Source organism: Sceloporus occidentalis, unplaced genomic scaffold (assembly GCF_023333645.1).
Source record: "Sceloporus occidentalis isolate IW3139 unplaced genomic scaffold, rSceOcc1.0.p SCAF_15, whole genome shotgun sequence".
Lineage (NCBI taxonomy): Eukaryota > Metazoa > Chordata > Lepidosauria > Squamata > Phrynosomatidae > Sceloporus > Sceloporus occidentalis.
The window spans coordinates 12,964,496-12,981,639 of record NW_028316995.1 but is presented as its reverse complement, the minus strand read 5'-3'; the positions used below and the strand labels follow the sequence as shown (position 1 = coordinate 12,981,639).

The window sequence follows — 17,144 nt, the reverse complement described above, 5'->3', positions numbered from 1 at the left end:
CTTCCCAGCCTGGTGCAGGTCTACAATTTTGTTTATGGTGTCCTTCGACAGCTCTTTGGTCTCGGCCATAGTGGGGTTTGGAGTGTGACTGTTTGAGGTTGTGGACAGATGTCTTTTATACTGATAACAAGTTCAAACAGGTGCCATTAAGACAGGTAACGAGTGGAGGACAGAGGAGACTCTTAAAGAGGATGTTACAGGTCTGTGAGAGCCAGATATCTTGCTTGTTTGTAGGTGACCAAATACTTATTTTACCGAGGAATTTACCAATGAATTCATTAGAAATCCTACAATGTGATTTCCTGTATTCTTTCCCCCCATTCTGTCTCTCATAGTTGAAGTGTACCTATGGTGAAAATTACAGGCCTCTCTCATCTTTTTTAAGTGGGAGAACTTTCACAATTGGTGGCTTACTAAATACTCTTAAACTCAGGACAAATAGTTGAATTCATTTTATTTATCATTAGATTTTATAGATAAGTAAAAGATTTTTCAAGTAAAAGTCAGAAAAAGTCCTTTTTGTTTATCAATTTTACACCATATTTTATACTTTTTTTACACTAAATTATATGATACAATCAAAATAATGGCATCTAAAGAAAGGCCTTTTGTCCTGAAAAAAACAATATATAACTTGCGTGGGTTCAGTAAATGGGAAAGAAAAAAATTACAGCTAAACACGAACACCGCAGAGATGTTAAAACAGCCATTGTCACGAAGGGTAGAAAAAATAAAATCAGCCATTGTCACGAAGGGGTTAAAGACATATATCTTCTGCACTTTATTTATCTCACAGTTTATTTCATGCTCCACTGAGTTCTAAAGGGGAAGTCATATTGAGGCTGCCATTGTCGGTCATGTGATATTTTGGATGGCTTTTCCTGCTGTAACACCACACTGAGCTGATTACTTATGGCAATACACATGAAGTTTATAGACTTTCATTAGTCAAAGCGTCCAGCTGGGTGATTAACCCTTTAAGATTAGATTACATTTAAAAAATATATATATATATCGAGAGGGTCACAGTTTCTTAGTGTTTTCTGTCTCTTGTCAGGTCACAATCACAGTGAGGAGACAGGCAGAGAACAGAGACAAAGGCAGTGCTAACAAGCATAGCATTTGTCATCTATTGTATCCGTTCATGTGATTGGGTGTAGAAGCAATACATTAGAGCCCTGCGCGGGACTGCTTTTTTAATCCCGCTCCAGCTGATTTTTTGACCAATCCCACCCGCTCCCGCAATGTGGGTGTTCCACTCCCGCCACATTTGTGGCCAATCACGCCCACCTCCTTACCTGAACTGCAGATTTCCCGGGCAGTCCCGCAAGGCTGCCCTCGAGTTGCTCCCTCACAGCATCTCTTCTCTTGCTCCGCCCAGGAACAAGGCGGAGTCACAGGAAGTGACGTCACATCACGCGACTCTGTTTTGTTCCTGGGCGGAGCAAGAGAGGAGACACTGTAAGGGAGCAGCGAGAAGGCAGCCTTGCGGGACTGCGTGGGATTACCGGGACCCGCAGGTACAGTACCTGACCCCCCGCAGCACCAGCAAGACCACAGGACCCGCCTCCCAATTCAGTCCTCTACAATACATCACTTGCATGGACGTGCAGGGGATCTCCTATAGACTGACCTCTCCGTTTGAGGAGGGGACAGCAACAGCGTTGACCCTGTGATCACTGAGAGCATGTTAAATCAGTAATGCGTGATCGTTTTTTTACCTGTGATGTACCTGGTTGCAAAGGTAAAAATTAAAACAGCCATTTTATTGTTTAGGGTGTTTGTCTTTTAGATTAGGATAAACCAACATAGTTAGAACATACAAATGTGATACATCAGTTTTGTATCAACAAAAAATAGGGTGCAACTCACTAAAAGGAGAGTTATGGTTTTCTCTTATAAAGGACCAATACTCGCGAGTTTCTTCAGCGTACAGAGCTGGCCTTTTATAATGTATAATTCAAGGTGTAAAAAGACATTGAAAAAACCTGACCTATGAAACTAGACATAATACATGGTCAACCAAGCTCTTCCTGCATCAAAAGATCACTGGGGTTGGTCCTCCACTGGGGTTGGTATGAAGTCAAGGATCTGAAACCTCAAATCTCTGCAAAAATTGTTGGTGCTATACAAATAAAAGATAATAATAATAATTATTCATAAAGAATTGCCAGTTTTTGAGTTCTGAATATAATCTCTAGGTGGCAGTAACACAACATGTAATAAAGTGCATTGCCTTTGTACTCCAGCTGCCTCTTGAAAAAGTCTTTAAACTTTTTAGTACTGTGGCTGATTACCGGTACATCATTTTTAGTTATTCCTCTTTCTACTGGCATTTCATCAGGGCTTGACAAATTTGTTGTGAATCTAGGCGCCACCTAAAAAAGTTAGGAACCAGGATTATTTTTAAACTAACAATTGGTTAGGAATGATCTGATCATCATCAGCCCACTTACTAAAATCACAGCATTTGACCTGGAAGCACCCCTATTTTTTTTTTTTTAGATATATTTTTAACGCTTTCAATGCTGATGTTCCATTGGAGCACAGCATTGACTGATATTTAGTCCCCACAAGCTTGTGGGGACAAATGTTAACCCCTGCAATGCTATGAATGTGTTATACACAATTGTGGAATTGAAGGGGTTAACGCTGCACTGTTGCTCTCATGGAGCGATCAAGCAGCAGTTGGGTGTTGGGGCTGGTCTCCACACTCATGTGGAGACCAAAGAACCCTCTCCCCCTGTCCCTGAAGCTGCCTCTGGTAGCTGGGACGCAATGGCTGGTCTATAGACCAGCCATTGCAGGGGGAGTCTCTGAAATCATCAAAGGGCTTGTGGGGGCTCGTTTTTGCTGTTGCTGGTCTGCCTGGCAGACCACCAGCAGCAGAGCCCCTTACAAAACGTGAATTAACCCCTAAATGCCGCGGCATTGAAGGGGTTAACGCTGCACTGTCGCTCTCAGGGAGCGATCAGGCAGCAGGGGAGTGTTTAGGCTGGTCTCCGCACTTGTGTGGGGACCCAATCAACACTCAACTCCCTTTCCTGAAGCTGCCTGTGGCAGCTGAAAACGTGATTGCAGGTTTTCCTGCAATCGCGGTTTCAGCCTACAGAATCACTCCATGGGAGTGATCTCAGGCTCGGGGGCGGGCTCTGAGTGCCTGTGCTGTCTGCCCAGAGTCCTGGGCAGAAAGCAGCAGCAGCGCCCCCGCGATCACAGGCTGACAAACACCTAGGCGCAAGGACAAAATTCTGAGTCGCCATGGCTTCCTGGCGCCTGGGATTTGTCGAGCCCTGCATTACATGTTCGGGTTTCTTAACCTCTTCATGACTCTTTATGGTAAATAGATTCTAAAAATTATCCTGAGTTTAGAAATACCCAATGTTTTTAAGTTTTTTGTTTTTGTTTTTTCCTGCAAGTTATAGGGTTATAAGTACATGTAGCGTATTGTTATTTTATAAGGGCGTAAAAAGCCCCTTACATTCTACACCGTTTTCTTTTATATATTTGAAGCAGGAGGGGCACAAAGGTGTTTTTGCACCTATTTCCTGCAGCGGGAGGAGGATTCCCCGCAGTGCTGCAGGGGACCTGTATCCTCCTCCTTGGCAGCCGGTGAACCTCTGTGCAATGCGTGCAGACAGTCTGGGAATGCATTGGTAAGTCTGAGGGAGGCAGAGTGGCATATCTGAGCGGGGCAGAGTGGCATATCTGAGGGGGGCAGAGGGGCATATCTATAAGTGCATTATGAATTAAGGGTGGGCACCTAAAAATGGCTATTGGTTTTCTGTTTGTATATAACATATGCTGACTAACTGTATAATACATACCAAAAATATTAAAATACATGTTAATTAGATAAAAAAAACTGTTTTACAATAATGTGTATTTTTTTTCTTGAAATTTTTTCCTTTCTCTAAAATAGCACCAAAGGGTCCAGCCTATAATCGGGTGCAGCCTATAATCGAGCCAATATGGTAATTTTTGTTTTTTTGTCTTACAGTACCACCTCTTCTCACCTAATCGCTCAGCTTCCCTCTTTTTGCATTTGTATTTAATTGGAAGCCTGTATAATTCTTACATTGTGTAGCACTGTAGGGGTCCCACATACAGCTGTACTGGCTATAACCCCTCTCTCTGGTTACCTTGCAGTTGCGGGACATATTTGGCTGATATACAGATTTTATTTTTTGCATTTTTCTTCTTTCATGAAATCATAGCTTGTCGTGTCCCAGTTCAGTGGATAGTGTCCTGAATAAAATAACTTTTGATTGATTCCTTATGTGTTAAGGCATTTTTATAGTCATTTGTAAAGAAAAATTGTGCCAAGTCAATTGTATACGTAATATGATAAATGATACCGATGAGGCTAATAGGTACAAAGACATGTTTACATGTAGACCTGTGCCAGGTGCTTGTGAGCGGAAAGCAAACGCTACTCTCCCCCATGGTGAACAAAAGAAAGATTAATGAAGTGGACACAACACTGCTATCTTGTTATGAGAGAAGTAAAAGCTAATAATAGAGCATGTATCATTTCAGCACTTAACAATGGGGAACATACAGCGTTGGTTATAAAATCTTTCTGCAAACTCTAATGTTGGTCAGCTATACACAAATATATGTTGTGTGAAAACCCTATAAATCATAAACCTAGTAAATCTTGCTTAAGTAAGACTCTTCTTGTATGGACAGAGCTTCCTACTGTAAATGTATCAACGGTCATAAAAACATATATTTTGAATTGCCGTTAAAACAACGTGAGCTCTCTTGACCGTAAGTAGAAAAAAACATTCTAACAATTAGGAAACATATTCTCTTACCTCTTATTGGGGTCTACAGACAGTAGTACTGGTAATACCCTGTTAGTTAGCCATTGTGTCCACAGAATAATATGTATTGTATTGATGTTCAACCCTTAAGAGGTTTATTCTTCATGTAATCAGAAAATGTATCTAGGGTTGTAAAAGTGTGTGTATCTCTACTCTGTGTTCTGGAAGCATGTTGGTTTTCTGTATTACTATGTTCTGTTTGCGCTGGGAACAGTATGGTAATATCCATGTAGCTGATATGTTTTATTGTGTATTTGGCAACTCTGTTGATTGTTAGAGGTTCATGGAGCCTCAAAAAATTTGGACCAACACTGGACACTAAGTGCGTTGTGCCCTTGGAGTCATCTAGGCTGGGTGCTCACTTCTAGGGAGAGTAGCCTCAGTACTAAATCGTCTTCATTTATAAACAGTTTGTTTGAATGAATAGTAATAGTGAATGAGTAAACTCTTTGATATTAGTCTAACCCTTTCCAGCTTTATGCAAATCATCAGTTCTCGATTGTATGTCTTCTGAGATTTCTTTTTTTTTGGGTAGATGCTTCTTGAAAATAGCAAACGCAAAATGTTTGAGTGTTTTTTATGTCAAAGTAGCTCTAAAACACCCCCCAAAACCTGTTTAATTGCCTGGAATCCAGGTTTGCTAACTCCTGACAACAATTAGCTTTTGTTGAAGTGATTGCCCTGGGGGTTCACATACTTTTTCCAATCCACAGTGTGAATATTTGATGTTTTCAATATAGAGAACAATACAATAATTTGTGTGTTATTAGTTAAAACAGATTGTTCATTTTTGTAAGTCAGATGAAGTTCATATCATGTAGTATTTTATACATAAATGCTGGTAATTTCAAAGGGGTTCACTTGTTTTTTCTATTAAATAGACTATAAATGGGTCCATGAGTGTGCTATTTAGCACTCCCAAGGTGAGTTCTTTTCCCTTTGGATTTGTGGTCAGAAGGTGGTTGCAACCTACTGATGCCACCAAGGGCGCTACATAGTGTTTGTCCTGCCAATAAACCTTTATTTATTTACAAAAGTGGCATGATTTGCCTTAAGCCACATGAATGTTCCCGACTATTTTGACTCCTTTGAATAGCTTTACATAATGAGCCTGCAAGAAAATGTTTCTTTTTTTAAAGTCTAGAACAGGTGGGATGAATCCCCGCTGCTGTGTGTTACTGGGTAATACTGGGTTCGGTCAGAGCTTTCTTCAACAGCCTGTCCATTGGGTCATCACATCCCGTGTTTCATGCATTAAAAAGAAGGCAAGTCGTTGGGTATGTTCCTATGGATATTTTTGAGATCAAAATGTCACAATAACTTGGTCTGTTTATGTCTGGACACTACCCCCACCCCATACATACAAAAGCACACAAACTTTAAAAACGTTAACCTGTTTCTGGAAATTTCGGCGTATACACATCACCTGATTCCAGCATTTAATGCAGAGTAATGTGTATACATATCAGGCAGCAAAGCAGATACTGTTTTACTTGGTGATTGCTGGAGCTTGGCTGTTGCTGGCTGCCTGGAAACAGGAAAAGTCCAGCTCCAGCCAACTCCCATTAGTTCTGAGCACTGGTTTTAAGCATGTGACTGTGTGACGTGCTCCCAAATTTAGGACACATAAGAGAATATTTTCAGTAGCACTCTACAATTTCCAATAGTTTCAACAGTTTAAGGCCCTACTTGTTCTGTATAAAAAAAAAACAAAAAAAAAAACTATAAAGTTTGAGACATTAGCATGACTGTTGGTAAGTCTGTTTCAGTGGCAGACCATTGTGCAGAACTTTGACGTAGACTGTACTGCGTAAAGATGATTCGTAAAAAAAACACTGGCGCAGCAACCGGCTGGACAGTAAATAGATCTATTTTAAACTACTCATTTCCTTATATGGACAAAATGGCCCACACTTGTGATGATAGTATTATGTATTATTCTCTTAAATTCACAGCATGGGATATACTAAGTTGTGATTGTGCCAAGATGATCTAGATATCTGTCTTAAGAACAAAGAGAACAAAATAACAGAGGCCACCAAATAAATACATGAACACTGCAAAATCCTGGCCTTTATAATAATTCTAACTTTAATGTAAGCGAATCATCATTTTATCATATAGAATAATGCTGTAAATGTAAAAAGGACTATTTTGAGCAAAGAGGGAGAATCAATTCAAGTAAAGTAGTATTGAAGATGAAACAGGCAATGATTGGGACCAATATATATATATGAGCCTTAGTCTTGCCAGCTAAGGGCAATGTAGGTATTGCCCAGTATCCTCTTTTTAAAAGTGGGGTCTATGCTAAGGGCCATGTCTACGGGGGGGGGGGGGGTAACTGAGCTGCTCCCAGGGGTTATTTTCATTATTTGCTGAGATTCTAATTTATTTTACAAAAAAAACAAAGCAAGAATTCGGCGCATACCCAGAGAATATCATAAAAAAAAAAAAGAAAAAAATAATTTAAGGCGTAAACATTGGGGATACCTTTACACTAAATGGCCATTTATTGCTTAGCCCGCCATTATGTAAAATCTAATTTTTCATCACTATATTGATTACCAAGGAAATGAATCAGTGGGGTTGCTTTGCATTTAAACCCAGAAGAGACTCTCAAGCAATTTAAATGCTCAAGAGTCTCTTTTGAGTTAACATGCAGTGCAGTCCCACTGATTCAGCTCCTTGGTAAGTTTTAAGTATGTTTGTATCGCATCTCTCCTCCCTTCAAGCTCATCATTTTTATCCTGCAAACCACTTATCATTTTTGTAGCTCTCCTCTGCACTCACTCCAGTGTGCCAATATTCTTCTGGAGATGGGGTCTCCAGAACTGTGCACAATATTGTAGGTGAGGCCAGGCGAGAGATCTGTAACGTGGCAGAACATCCTCTGCTTTCAATGCCTCTCTCTGTACAACCCAACACCCTGTTTGCTTTTTGAAATGCTTTATTGCATTGTATGGTTACCTTTAAGTTTGTTGGAAATAATTACTCCTCTCTTAAGTTTTCACTGACAGAACAGTGTCCCCAATGCTATATTCTGCCTTGGGATTTTTATGTCCCATTTGTATTTATTTTACATTTATCAGCATTAAACTGCAGCTGACTCACTCTCAACCATTCTTCTAATTTACTTAAGTAATTTGACTTGTTAAAACCAGGAGTGCCTACACTAATGCAGACCTTTGTATCATCTGTAAATTATATACCTTACTACCATTAAGACCTTCTGTAATATAGCTGATTAAAATATTAAAACAATATGGGTCCCAATACTGATCTCTCAGGTACCCCACTAGTGACAAGTCCTTGCTCTGATTATACACCATTAACTACAACCTTCTCTCTCCTGCCACTCAACCATTGACTTATCCATTGAGATATCCAAGAAATCCAAACTCAAAGAATGCAATTTATTGATACGTTTTTGACATGAGACTGTGTTGAATGCTTTACTGAAAAGCTCCCTGGTGTAGTAACCCAGTAGCAACCCAGTCAAAAAAGAACTTGATTCCCTGTAGTAAACCCGCGCTGTTTACTTCCAGATATTTAACAATCCTATGCTTTAGCATGGTTGCCATTCATTTGAGAATTACTGACGTAAGACTAACTGGTCTGTAGTTGGCCAAGTCTTCCCTACTACTATTTCTGTGAAAAATGCAGATTTTCAGTCTTCTGGAACTACTCCTGCCAGTAGCGACTGGTTAAATAAGTCTACCCGCGGTTTTGCCAAGACACTTCAAAGTAGGGCTGCAACTAAGGATTATTTTAATAATCGATTAGTTGGTCGATTATTTTTTTGATTAATCGGATAAAAAATGCAATTTTTTTAAATTTAAAATAATGTAATAAAAAACCGTACAATTTACACTTTCATCTCTTTATTGCAATGGCCTCTCTCTATTCACCTTCTTATTTTACTGACATAATAATAAAAGCTACAAGAACCCAAACACAGTGTTTCTCAAACTAGGTTTTAATACAAAGTTATTAGTAAATATTAATTCATATGTTAACTATTTTTCATATTTAATAAAAACTGAGAAAAAAGCCTTGTTTATATTTTCTTTTATTTACCAAACTGCCCCCAGTTATGCACATCTGACCCCCAGCTTGCCACTCTGCCCCCATATATGCCTTATACCTCTTATATGCCAGAGATTCCACTGTGCCACCTGATATGCCACTGTGCCCCCGATATGCCTTATACTCCTTATATGCCAGTGATATGCAACTGAGCTCCCTGATATACCTTTTATCCCCAGATATGTCTTATGCCCCCCTGAAATGCCTAATATCGATATGCCTTATACCCCCTATATGCCTTATAACTTCCAATATGCCACTCGCCGCCATTTTTGCCTTATACCTCCCTATATGCCACTGTGCACCCTGATATGCCACTCCGCTCCCCATAAATGCCCTACACCACCCTGAAATTCATTATACCCCCCATACACCACTCTACCTCCCCCTATACACCACTCTAACTCCCCCAGATATGCCATTCTGCCTCCCTGAAATTCATTATACCCCCCATACACCACTATAACTCACCCATACACCACTCTGCCTCCTCCCCCCCTCCCATACACCACTCTGCCTCCTCCCCCCTCCCATACACCACTCTGCCTCCTCCCCCCTCCCATACTCCACTCTGCCTCCTCCCACCTCCCATACTCCACTCTGCCTCCTCCCCCCTCCCATACTCCACTCTGCCTCCTCCCCTCTCCCATACTCCACTCTGCCTCCTGTCAGCAACGGAGGTTCACAAGACACCAGGGAGCCGGGTAGAGAGGCAGAGTGGCGTATGGGAGGGGGAGGAGCCAGAGTGGTGGATGGGAGGGTGGCTCCCATACACCCCTCTGACTCCTCCCCCCTCCCATACTCCACTCTGCCTCTCTACCGACTCCCTGGTGTTTTGTGAACCTCCGTTGCCTCAGCGTAAGTGAAGGGCAGTAACGGAGGCTGTCTGTGCGGTGCAGACCCCCACCAGCTGACAGAGAGGATGCAGGAGACCTCGATTCTCTGTCAGCTGGTGGGGTCTGCACGATGTGCACAGACAGCCTCTGTTACTCACCTTCACTTACGCTGAGGCTTCTATGAAGCTGCAGCGAAAGTGCCTGTCAGCAACGGAGGTTCACAAAACACCAGGGAGCCGGGTAGAGAGGCAGAGCAGTGTATGGGAGGGGGGAGGAGTCAGAGGGGTGTATGGGGGGGGAGAGACGGAAGTGAGAGACCGGCTGACAGTGAGGGGAATCCAGGTCCCCTGCAGTGTTGCGGGGGAGCTGGATTCTAGTATTATAATCCAATCTCAAGGATAAAGTGATCTTTATCCTTGTTTATATTACTACCTTCATGTATCTTTAGTTTAATTATTCCTGGGTTATGTTTTCTATTTCTCACGTATATATTTAACAAAGGTTGTATCACCCTTTTTTCTTAACCTTGCAATTGTGTTCTCAGTGTTTGTTTTGGCACATGTAATAATGCCTAAGCTTGGCATTATATTTGCTCCCATCTTCCTCATTTTGAGTCTGTTTATAGTTCCTAAAAGTTAGCTTTTCTCCTTAATATATTTGCCGCATCCGTGGAATACCACTGTGATTCCATTTTTCTTTTTTTAGTCTTGCTACCAAATTTAATGCTGTCTTTTCAATGTGAACAACCACTTTGTTACTATAACTGTCTCTAGGTTCTCCTCCTTGCTTTGTATAAGATTAACCTTTAAGCTATTTTTAGATAAAGGGCAACCCCTCCTCTTTACTTTTTTGTATAAAATGTATCCTGGTATGGCAACAATCCAGTTATTTTGCTTATTGTACCAGGTCTCAGTAACTGCCACTAAATCCACATTATCACTTGTTACCAATACAGTAAGTTTAGGGATCTTATTCTGTGAACAGTGGGCATTTGTACATGTCACTTTTAAGCTATCTCTCAACGTATGTGTCACAACATGTGGATTAGCTATTTCTCTTTTGCAAAAGAGTAGAGAAATACAGTGTAAAGCATTCGGTGAATTATACACAAAATTACAAGAAGACATATATGGTTCAGAATCAGACTTAGTGCAATACAATGACAGAATAGTCAGGTACATAATATACATAAGAAACATTTTAACAGCATCGCATGGATCTTGTGACAAGTGTATCCAAAGAATGCCAGAGAGGACGAAGTAGTTGACATTGTGACATATGGAAGATCAACAAAAACCAAACTCCAGTATTGTATTGTTACCATAAATAATGGAAAAAAAACCAAAAAACGATTTAGCATATAAAGGATGTGAATCACCCTGCTATGAAAAAATTTGATTTTGAACAAAGAAAAAGGAGCTAAATTGGTACCCGTCCCAACAACCTTTCGAAAAGATGGTGACGTTTAAAAGTTTTTACACAGGAGCCATTTAAGCTCATTCTGGGATCCCAAGCCTCTCGCAGACATGATTAAATTCTCCATTTGGTATATAAATTCTATTCGCGTGAGCCACAACTGAATAGATGGCGAATCTATTGACTTCCAATATCTAGGGATGATAGATTTAGCCGCATTTAAAAAGTGGATTGTTAAAGATTTTTTATCTGTGGAATGCGGGATTGTAGAATGATGCAGAATGATATGCAAGATTAATAATGGGGTCGCCACGAAGCTGGAGTCTAGCACTTCCCTAATTATACGGGCGACCCTATCTCTTGAATCTTGCTAAAAATAGAGCCCTTCCCAATCATGTGACTGAAAGGTGATAGTAAGATCCCTTTCACACAAGCTTAAATTATATGGTTTGGACTCACACTGACCATCCAAATGGGAGTAGGACAATCTGGGGACCTTACCATTCCATAAGTAATTCGTAAGGAGTCTATGGCACTTTAAAAAAAAAAAAAAAAAAGCAGAAAGAAAGATAGATAAAGTCTGAATTACATATAGGAAACAGGGGTGGTTTAGCTATTTCTGTATCTATGCTGATCCTATCGTTCCTTTCACAACTTCCCAAAGTTAAGCCCTGCCCTGAACCTACAGTAGCTACTACCTAATGCCACCCTCCCACATTCTAGTTTAAAATATTCTCTAACCATTTTCTCCCTCAGTACAGAAGCCCCCTCATCATTGAGGTGCAGCCCATCCCTAGAGTCTGTAGCTGACTGCAAAGTCTGCCCAGTTCTCTAAAAACCCAAATCTTTCCTTCCTACACCATTTTGGAGCCATGCATTTAGCTCAGCAAAACCCTAGAGCCATAAAATATTTTGTCATTAGTACCAATGTGGACTATGACTGCTGGATCATCACCGGCCCCTCCCAACAATTTGTCCATCCGGTCCACAGCATGCCAAATTCGAGCACCTCTTCAGCTTTCAGGGTCTTGGTTGACCGATTACCCTACTTTCCTACAGATTGAGTCGCCTACCACCACAACCTGTCTAGCCTTCCTAACCTTTTCTTCCCAATCTGTGCTAGATAGGCTACTCACCTGGCTGCTAGGAGAATTAGCCTGCCCTAGGAATGCCAGATCTGAACTGATCACCCCAGCAGGCTCTTGCAACTTACCCAGCTCTGTGTTCTAGATACCCTCCATCACCCTCGCCAGACCCTAGCCAGTGCTTGCTCGTTAAGGAGTAGGCTCCTCTACGTATTATTAATGTCCCTCAGTGTTTCAGTTGCTCTCTTAGATCCAACATTTTGGATTCCAAGTAAGTAACTTGCTCACACTTCTCACAACAATATAGCTCCTGGGGCACTTGCTCCAAGAGTTTATACATTCGGCAAGATGTACACTGAGAGGCATTTCCCAGCATGGTATCCCTGGTCTTCCAAAACGTGCAAGAAGTGCAAGCGTGTACTCTCCTCCCCTTCCAGCCTTTTAACTACTTCCTGGCAATTAACTCCTCACTTTTCCAGGATTTCCCTTGCAGCTCTGTTTAACTTGGAAAGAAGAAAAGCTCCCACAAGCCAGGATGTAACTTTACATCATTTTCTATGTTGGCCCAATAAAAGGTATCAACTAAAGATTCCATACAGCTTATCCATTTTTCCCGCCATTGTTTTTTCTGTGGAAATGGCACATGCATCAAATACTTCTTGGAAAAATTTTCAACTTCCATTTTTTAAACAAACATGTTTTTTTATCTCCTTTGAGCCATAAATACATTAACTCCTTATGTTACTCATTTACAATTCCACAAACCAATAGAATATTGTATTTCACATAAATCTGCTTGATAAAGCTGCGCACTAACAATATCCATTTCTCTGAACTGCCTGGTTTGCCCCTAAGTCTCGGGGGTTTTACCCCTCTCTGTGGGTCAGATCTTAGAGATGACTCCTTCATATGCCACTTTGATTTAGTGATATCTGAATATCCAATAGGGGCTTTTCTCACTGTAACATCACTGCTTGAATACAGGTGACTTCATCCAGAGTATCCTTACATCCTGATAAATTAAGGTTTTCATGAAGACTCTCCCTTTGACTCCCGTTATAAGTGAGTTACTATATCAGTGTATAACATTGTCTGAGCACAATCTATATAACAAGAGGCTCTCACATAAGTTTAAGTGTATTTGCAATTTGAAGAAAATGAAAAAACAAAACAAAAAATAAACAATTGTTAACTTTTCCAAAGAAGGATTTCAAGACTTTTAATTACCCCCCCCCCATCACTACCAACGTTTATCAAGGTCCTCTGTAGTGTTTTACTTTAATGTTTGTATACTTTTGTGGCCTCTGGGATTGGAGATGCCCTTTCCCAGAACCATGGGGCTGTCGCTGCCATAAAAGGTTTATTATATTTAGCCTTCATGGATCACTGAATGAAGTCTAAGTAGAGCAAATATCTAAACAAGAATTACTAAGGCTATTTCCTTAGAAAGCCACAGCTGCAGGAAAATAGGTTATCGATAATGGGTTTTTTTTCTTCTATTGTATGTAAATAATAAATCGGTTCAACATTATAGCACTAAGGCCCGTAAGAGATACATAATGCAAAATTAGAATCCTTATATAATATAATCAAATAAAGAAAGAGTTCTGTACAAATAAGTTTCCAATCTCTGCTATTTTTTTCCCTGGGGCCGTTTCTTTCATTTGACAAATCTTTAAATATGTTTAAGCTTATTAAATTAAAATGATGTACCGTATTTCCCCATGTATAAGACGCACCTTAATTTTGAGGCCCGAAATTTGACAAAAAAATGTATTACATAAAGTTATTGAACTTGTTTTATTCATCATAAAATTCATACTCATCATCCTCATCACTCCCATCCATTAACTGCCCCTAAATTAACCCTAAAGACCCCATCAACTATAACTGCCCCTAAATGAACCCTAAACACCCCATTAACCACAACTGCCCCTAAATTAACCCCCACCTTCCCTAACTTTCAGCAGCCCAAATATTAATTTTATACTTACTGCTAGATGAGTTGCTGAGCAGTTTGGACGCTATAGGGAAAGGGGCAGGGCCAATCATCCGTGTGACTGCAGGGAGGGGCTGGGAAGTAGTAATTGCTGTGGGGGCGTTTGGGGCGGCGTTTATTGCCGCTCCCCTGAAATGTGCCGCCCCTCGACAATCTACAACCACTGGATAAGACGCGCCCAGTTTTTAGACCCCAAATTTCTCGATACACATGCATGCCCTCACACATAGACATCCTGGCTTGGCCTTGCATCCACACTTGCTTGCCCTTAGATATACTTGCTCTAACATACAAACACTTTTAAAACAGAAATACACTCACTTCCTGGCTTTTCTCATAATTTATTTCTGTCTCAACCGTCTCTTTGATTCCCCCTTCCCATTTTCTCTCAGCCTCTTTCCCTTCTATCTCACCCCTTTTTAGTTCGCCTCATCTTTCTCTTTTCCTCACTCTTTTTCCCTATCTCTCCCCTTTCTGTTTATCTAATCTATTTTCTCTATATCTCTTCTGCTTTCTCTTTGAACCCCCATCTCATTATCTCTCCCCTCTTCATGATTCCCTTTTCTCTTCATCTCTTTGTTCTCTTTAGCGTTTCACCTTTTTTTTTTTTTTTTTACATCTCCTCACCTTTCTCTCTTCCCGGTCTCTTTGTCTTTCCATTTTCTCTTTTTTTTTCTCTCCTCCTTTCCTGTTTTATTTTTTCTATTTTCTTTCATGCCCCTTTCTCCTATGTATGTTATTTCTCAATAATCCCTTCTCACTACCTTTCCCTATTTTCACCATCTCTCCTTATTATTTCCCCCTTCTCTCTATATCTCTACCTCTTCATATGCCTTTTTCCTGTGCTTAAAAAGTAGGTGTTTATTTTTGGGTGCAATAATTCACTATTGGGCATGCTTGTTTGTATAAAAACAGGGAGATCTGGTTAGTAACATTTTGTTGCAGCTGTCCAACTTTTTGTGAGCACACCCACTATTTTAGCAGACCGGACCTTGGCAATACCAATGATGTCAAATAAAATAATTATTGTATCTTCTTAAGGAAGGCAGTGAGATAGGACAAGTGTGTAGAGTGTAGAAAAGGATGTGAGATAGAATATACAGGAGTAGGAAGGGCAGTTAAATGAAGGTTAGTGGGAGGACATAGGATAAAGGTGTCTAGTGTCTCAGACAGGGTCTGCAACACATGTATATTTAGGTATCTCAATACGGCCTCACTTAAGTTTGAGAAAAGGGAGGGGAATGGGGCAAATGCATATGGTGGTGGGGATTCTGTAGTGACCGCTCCCCCATTTCTCATACATTAAAGTATATAATATGGCTGGAGTATCTGTTTTAACGTGCATTTTTTTGTATTATTGTAATTACTCTGCTATAGCAATTCTGCTAATATTTACGTTTCCAAAATATTGTAGTAAATTCTTATTAATAGGTTCATACTGTTTACCAAAAAATATTTGTAGAAATGCACTTGCTGTTACAAGCAAGGTTGTTTTTTTTTTCCTTTCTGTTGTAATTGGATTGCATTGATCGAAAAAGTTTTGGCAGACTCCCTGAAAATATTTAGCTGAAGATAATCCTGTTCTCTTTGGCAGAGAACAACCTCGGTACATTTCCACCGCTGTTAACAATAAAACATTTCTTTTCTAGGCTGTCTGTCCAGTATCCCAAAGGCAAGCTGCTCTAAAATTAAAGAGCCTTCCAGATCAGAAACATGCCTTGTGTGTAAATGTTTTTTGTTGCTCCTTGGTGTCAGTTTTAAGGATAAGGTGGACCTAGGCTGCAGTGTTTCTCTTGCTGATACTTGACCTGAAAGCACTTTGTGGAGTAACAAAGGGGTATTTGGCAGACGTTTGGGCTGCAGATATAGCTCTGCAATGTCTTCTGCGCTAGTAATATCCTTGATAGCCTTATTGTGCATGTCTACTGGAACCCCTGCTTTAAAATGAAGCCACATGTAAAGGTCCACTCCAGCCATGTTTTCATGCTACTTGCTTGGGATCGTGTCAAATTATTAGATGCAAATAAGTGCAGGCATTTTTTTTAGATATTGTTGTTAGAAAATTAGACTTCTGTCACATTTAGCACCTCACCTTTGCCGTTGAAAATAGATTCCAATGTGCACAGAAAAAAAAAAAACCTGAACACATTTGGGACTAGACTATCTTTTTAAAAAGAACCGTACATAAGGCATAAAGAGCCTCATGTATGAAGCACAGTTGACGAATTGACATAATAAAATTTTGGGTGAACTTAAGTTTTAATGCTGTTTACATGAAATTGTGAATTTGCTAAATAAACATATGAAGTCATTACGCTACTACGTTCAGGTAAACTGTAGATTCCATTTGCTTCTGATTGGACATTTTTGGACAGTATTTTGCCGTGTTAAGTAGACCTCCGTGGTCTGGCATTATTATATATTGCCAAATTTAGTAAAACTGTAGATTCCATTATGTGTGTCAACTCAGCTGACAGTTATCCCACTCCAATGCCTGTGTGTCTAAACTGGACCAAACCATGATCACATACTGAACTTTGTGCCTCACTACTGCACATTGTCTTCCAAACGAGTAACTCCAACTACATAGGTTACACATGGGAGAGATTGGTAATGTGTGCATCATCCCTTAATGATTGGAGGTAGATGGATCTTTATTTAAATATACTGCGCTATATAGTTAGTGTGTGTGTATATACCGTATTTGCTCAATTATAAGACGACCCCCCAAAATTTGAATATTAAGTTAGGAAAAAAGCCTGAATATAAGACTACCCTATAAGAAAAGTTTTACCAGTAAATATTAATTCACATGTAAACTATTATTTTATATTTAATAAAAACTATGATTGAGAAAAAATGTTTTTTTGTTTATATTTCCTTTTATTTGCCA

At 40.1% G+C, this 17,144-nt stretch overlaps 1 protein-coding gene across 1 annotated transcript in view; it reads left to right on the top strand.

Annotated features, from left to right (window-relative positions):
- LOC149303270 (COMM domain-containing protein 1-like) overlaps positions 1–17,144 on the top strand; it is a 38,302-nt gene that overhangs the window by 2,984 nt on the left and 18,174 nt on the right. The window lies entirely within an intron of this gene.